At 29.9% G+C, this 6,742-nt stretch overlaps 1 non-coding gene across 1 annotated transcript; it reads left to right on the top strand.

Moving 5' to 3' along the window:
* The first annotated feature begins 768 nt into the window (after positions 1–768).
* Positions 769–852, top strand: Trnal-uaa. The gene has a single exon. It is a non-coding gene; the product is annotated as a tRNA-Leu (tRNA).
* The last annotated feature ends 5,890 nt before the right edge of the window (positions 853–6,742 follow it).

Below are 6,742 nucleotides of genomic sequence, written 5' to 3'. Positions count from 1 at the left end.
GTTTTCTTTGGTCCACTTCCTGGGCGTAGGGCAACGATACCAGTATATCGGTATCCAGCTATGGTGCAAGAGACAATTGATTTTTCACATTTGGATGTTGGAGGGCTCAAACGATAGCCACTTGAGTTTTTCTAGCCAAATATATATCAATCACACTATCACGTTTTAACTCCATTACATTACAACACAAATCTCAAAATGCCTTCATTCATTTATAAACAAGACTGTCAAATGAATTAATTTGTGCTTTCTCTCATTATTGGTTTGACACCTAGATCTATGCGAAGTTTTTTGCAATTTTCGTCAGCCACCCTGTATATTTTATGTATATGGGTATATTTTATGTTTTATTTTTAATGTATTGTATAATTATTTCCTTCTTATTTTTTAGCATCTTTATGTACACATGTATTTATGTTTAATTGTTAATGTGTTGCGTGATTATTTCTTTGTTATTTATTATTAAATTATTGCTACATTATAAGAACATTATAGTGCCTTGAAAATGATTATAGAATATAGTCCAAATATTAGTTTAAATAAAAAAACTTTTACAAACCAAATTTTTTCGTTTCTTATTTATTTATTAAAAATGTGTGTTGTTTAACTATTGACTGTTATTAAGTTTAACAATTAGCTCTTCTTAAAAATAAAATTATTATTAAAAAATGTTTTTTATTAAAACTAATAAATTATTAAATATCTAAATATAATAAATTATCACTGCTTATAATTTATATTGTACGTTATGTCGTCCAACGGCATGTAGTCAGGTTGGCCGAGCGGTCTAAGGCGCCAGATTTAAGCTCTGGTTCCCGAGAGGGAGCGTGGGTTCTAACCCCACACCTGACAAAACTTTTTTCATAATTTTTTTTAATTTCTTTTTAATAAAAAATAGGCGTAATTTCATTATATTTTATTTCATTAAAAAATGTAAATAAACTTCGCTAAAAAAATTAAAATATGTATTTGTTTTCTTTAATGTGTATGTATATTTAAATATGTTTATATTTCGTTTATTAAACTGTTTTGTATGTTTTGTTCTTTATTATTTTTCTAATATTTGCGATATTACAATTAAATTTAATTCTAAGAAAAAATGTAAAATATGTACTTATATAATATTCCCTCATTTTAATTATTTTAAGGAATGTTCTTATTCTGAACATTTGAAAAATATTAATTCACTATATATTACAACTAAATTCTGGCTGAGTTCTTCTATATTATTGTTAAAAAGAGTTGTCTTAATTGATCTTATATTAAGTGCTAACTTAAATTGTAAAGCTAACATATTTTTTATTCATTTTGAAATGTTTGTTGATTTTAGACTTCTCTAAGGCCCACAAGTAAAGCTTACGAAGTAAAAGAAGAATTAAAAAATCAAGAAGCTGGATTAGATGTTCATTACAGGGCCCATTAAACCACTGACGGGTTTCTTTATTGCACATTTCTATTATTAAACTCTTAATGCCAATTGCATCTGTTTTGTTTTTGAATACGTGTTCAAAAACCTCGAAATGTTTACAAAAGAAACATTGAAAAAACTTTGTGATGGCGCAAACAGGGCCCTGTTGCACCAACACTTTTCACTTTGCACTTTGCAAAACTTATGAGTGACTTTTTTTTGCAAAGTAAAAGTGAGAAGCGTTGCACCATTGAGTATAAATATTATAGAGTAGCAATCTCGTACAAGCAAATTTTTGTATGAGGCTGCTGCTGCTGGCAACCTTTTTGCACTCAAAAAACACTCCATTCTCTTCATGTCTTGTTTTCTGAATTGCTTTGGAAATTAAAGTAAAGGGCAAAACGATTCTCTCAAATAACTCTTTTCGTCGTTTGTTATATTGATCAGTGCTTCTGCGAATTTATTAGGAAGGTATATGTAGGAAAAAAATATTACTCTAGATTTTTTGTGTGCTTTCATATTGCATGTGCACTTTACTAGCATACATACAGTAACGAACAAAATTATTGGCACAGTAAGCAAATTGAACTATTAAAAATCGCATTATTAACAGGATAAAAATAGTGCAAAAGTTCAATTTGCTTGCTGTGCCAATAATTTTGTTCATCACTGTATATGTTTACATATTTCTTTTCTATTTCTCAGCAAGTAGGTATGTTTGTATTAATTTTGCATCCAATATTAAGAAATTGTAAGCGTAAAAAGAAGATTGGTTTTTTTTTGTTTCATATCAGAAACAATGCTACTATTATTTTTATTGTTTTGATTCTGATTTAAAACTGTTTTTAAAAATATCTATGTATATGTAAAGGCTTACTAATTGCTTCAGTATACACATATGTATGTATATATTATGAGCTTCATGTGTTAATAAATAAATAAATAAAAAGAATAAATATAAAAATGTTTAACCAATTCTGATGGTGCAGTTACAACCTCATTTTTTCGTATTTGGGGCCAAAAATCTATTTCTCTACGTATATTATATATACGTATATATGTATATATATATATGGGAATGTAAGGAATATATGAGAATAAACCCAAAACTAATAAAATTCATTAAAAAAAACATGAGTACCCTTTATTTCTAGGAAGTTCTGAAACAAAAATAATAATATGTTCATATGCCTTTGCCTATGACCATAAAATAGAATATATTCCTCTATTTAAATTTGGTGCTGAAAAGTGATATTTAGTTTCAATGAAATAAAAATACACAAGGGTACAAAATAGAGTACAAGGAAACAAAATCATAACAAAAAACTTACATGCACGTGCTCACTATGTTATAGAGCGCTGTAGAGAAATTCATTGTGCTCTCTATTTCATGTAACATTGTTACCCGCGCCCCCACAGGTCTACTTAGCAAATTGAGTTTGTTTTCAGATTTCTACTCTATAATATTTATACCAAAGACTTAACATGTTTTACTTTACACTTTGCAAATAAAAATTTCATTGCAGTCTTTGCATAAAATGCAAAGCAAAGCGTTGCACCAAAAAATTAGATCACTTTCATTTTGTATTGGTTTTTGAAAGCATTTCGTTTCTGTTTGTATATTTTTTTTTTGTTTGTTTGATATTTTGATGTTATGAGTAAATGATTTATGCATAGTATGTACTTATGCGTTTAATTTTTGTTTAAAATAAAAGTTTTTAAAATAATATTTTATTTTAATAATTTATATTATTACAATTTGTAATATTTGTATAATTTTAGTACAATTATATGTTATACATTAATAAAAAACACAAAATTTTTGTATAAGATTTTTTGTATTGAATCGTAGATAAAGAGGTTGTGTATATCCATAGAGACAATTTTTATGCTTTTAATTTATTTTGCTGTTTGAAAAGTTATAGAAAAAGAATTTATATGTAAAGAGTATGGGTATGAGGTGTTTTAACAACAATTATATTGAAAAACAAAGTTAACAAATATAATAAGTTGCTTTTATATAAAAATTTAGTTAAAAATCTGTCATTATTATTTAATTTTAAAATATTATAAGTTATTAAAGTATTGTTTACTTGTCGCTGTGTATTATCCTAATACAAAAGAAACCTACGCATAAAGGGCCTAAATTACCTTAAAACTAACTTAACTAATTTTACTATCAACGTTAAAATAATATGTTGTCTGTTATCACTAATTTTAGTGGACTGTATTATTTTTAATTACATTTCAAACAAGGTTCAAAAAACTACGCAAGTCCAGGCACTTGTGATTTTTTCTTCTATTGTCTTTAGAAATATATTTTTATTATCATAATTAGATACGAATAATTAGATATTTAAAAATGTTACAATGTTAGCTATTATAGAATATTTTTTACCCATGTTTTTTCTTAGTTCATAATTCGGAGAATTTGAACGATAACAGACTTATAATAATAATAAACTGATCATTATAATAAATAAGTGTTCATGCTTGAACAATAACTCACATAAAATATTTATATTAAATGTATTATAAAGTTTTTTTAGAAACGGAACTCTTTAATTCACAATTTAAAAGTATTGTCCGGTAATATATCCCTTTAATTACTGCAACTAAATTTATTTCAAAAACAGCAATAATATTTGCTTAAACTAATTTTCTATTTCTATTTTTTTAAAACTATTTTTATTTATTTATTAACTATTTCTTTCATTTTACGTATTTTGTCTATTATTAATATACATAAGCATCATTTCTTATGTGTGAAGCAATTATTTGCAAAATTTGCAGGGTGAATTAATCATTTGCAATTTTTTTGTAAAGTTTTGCAGTTTACTTTTGCAAAGCGCAAAGTAAAAAGTATTGGTGCAACAGAAAGTGCAAAGAAACCAGTTTTTTGTCCCCCTTGAATATGACCAATATAAAATGAAAGCGATCTAATTTTTTGGTGCAACGCTTTGCTTTGCATTTTATGCAAAGGCTCTGCAATGAAATCTTTATTAGAGGAATACCAGCCATTACCGGTGTACCGGTATGAAGTGAGTGTAAAGATACAAATGTTCCGACAGGGAACATTTGTTGTGAACGAGCCTTTATTTTTTTTTGTTTGTTTGCTATGACATGTGTGAAATATATTTAGTATACATCAAGTCATTGAACAGACAACATCATATTTTTTCATCGTGTTAAAAATGTCGAATTTTGTACCAGAAAATGATGATTTGCGGAAAACATTAATTTTTTGTTTTCATTTGAAGAAAAGTGGTGCAGAGTCGCATCGAATGATTGTCGAGGCATATGGTGATCATGCTCTATCAGAAGCAACATGCAAAAGATGGTATCAACGGTTCAGAAATAATGATTTTGATGTGAGAAATGAAGAACGTGAAAGACCGCCAAAAAAGTTTGAAGACGCCGAATTGCAAACGATATTGGATGGAGATGACACTTTGGGTCAAAAGCAAATGGCAGAAATGTTAAATGTTGCACAACAAACAATTTCTGACCGTTTAAAAGTTATGGGAAAGATCCAAAAGTGTGGAAAATGGGTGCCACATGAATTGAATGAAAGACAGATGGAAAACTAAAAAAAAACACTTGTGAAATTTTGCTTCAAAGACACGAAAGAATATCGGTTTTGCATCGGATTGTTACTGGCGATGAAAAATGGATTTATTTTAAGAATCCTAAACGGAAAAAATCATGGGTTAATCCGGGACAACCATCAACATCGACTGCAAAACCAGATCGATTCGGCAAGAAGACAATGCTTGTGTGGTCTACCACGAGCTCCTAAAACCTGGTGAAACCATCAATGCTGGTCGCTTATGAACAACAAATGATAAATTTGACCATGCATTGATCGAGAAACGACCAGAATGGGCCAGAAGACACGGCAGGTAATTCTGGTCCATGACAATGCACCTGCACACAAAGCAAAACGGGTTCAGGATGCAATCAAAACACTTGGCTGGGAGCTGCTCCCCCACCCGCCGAATTCACCAGACTTGGCTCCTTCCGACTACCATTTGTTTTCATCGATGGGACACGCATTGGCTGAGCAGCACTTTGATTCCTACGAGGAGGTCGAAAATTGGGTGTCTGTTTGGTTTGCTTCAAAAGACAAACAATTTTTTTGGCGTGGTATCCACAAATTTCCAGAAAGGTGGTCAAAATGAGTAGAAAGCAATGGCCAATACTTTGAATAAAATGTTTTTTACTTTCCTATTAATAATTAGTGTTTTATTTTCACCAAAAAACGCTCATTTCATACCGGTACACCTAATATGTCGATTTCTCTTGAAATAAAGGTATTTTATTTCAATCTAAATTTTCTAGAAGATATATATGAATACGTTTTATTTTATACATAAGACCTTCGTGCCAAACCTTATCAAAAGCTTGGGCTACGTCCAAAAAAACGGCGGAACAGTATTCTTTGTGTTGAAAGGCAGTATGTATTTCTTTAGCAATTCTGTGAACTTGCTCAATAGTGCCATGTCCTGTTCGAAATCCAAATTGATGGTTTGGGATCCCATTGTTTTGAATTATTATTCGCATAATATATGACAGGAGCATTTCCTCAAAAATTTTGGATAACTGGGGCAAAAGACTAATTGGTCTATATGATGATGCGAAAGTTAGGTCCTTTCCTGCTTTTGGAATCATTTTTATTTCTGAAACTTTCCATTGCTTCGGGTAGTAGCCAAAAGCGAGGATGCTGTTAAATATCACCGTTAGAAAAGTTATTGCTGAATCAGGCAATTGTTGTATCATTTTACTCGTAATTTTGTCGTATCCAAGGAATAATTTCCTTTAAGTTATCCAAACACAACGTAAGGGGAGTTTCAACAATAGAAGGAGATTCGATGTTAGGTTAGAAATCTGATAATTGTGGGTTTAGCTGAAAAACGCCATTTAGGTGTTCTGCTAAAATACAACATTTTTCTTCGTCATTGCGAGTCCAAGAACCATCCGGTTTTCTAAGCGGTGGGTCATTTTCTATTGGCGTTTTAAATTTCTTCGTTGCTTTCCACAGAGAATAGTTGTTTTCTTTAAGAGCGGTTTTTGTCATCAGATAGGGCTTTTTTAAGATCTTTTGAAGCTTTATTTAATCTTTGTTTTGAGGTGGGTGATCGAAATCTTTGCCATTCTCGCCTGGCTCGAGAAATAAGATAATCAATGTGTGATTGAAATACTATATTTGACTGGACTAATCTTTTTGGTTGAGAGGCTTTAATTACAGCATTATTTAATGTCTTGGTAAAGTGATCAACTGCTTTATCAATTTCCTTGGGTGAACTTAAATTTGAATTATAACTTATTTCCTCA

The sequence above is a fragment of the Teleopsis dalmanni genome, unplaced genomic scaffold (assembly GCF_002237135.1).
Source record: "Teleopsis dalmanni isolate 2A unplaced genomic scaffold, ASM223713v2 unscaffolded_contig_0303, whole genome shotgun sequence".
NCBI classification, from domain to species: Eukaryota; Metazoa; Arthropoda; class Insecta; order Diptera; family Diopsidae; genus Teleopsis; species Teleopsis dalmanni.
This window is presented reverse-complemented; position numbering and strand designations above follow the sequence as displayed.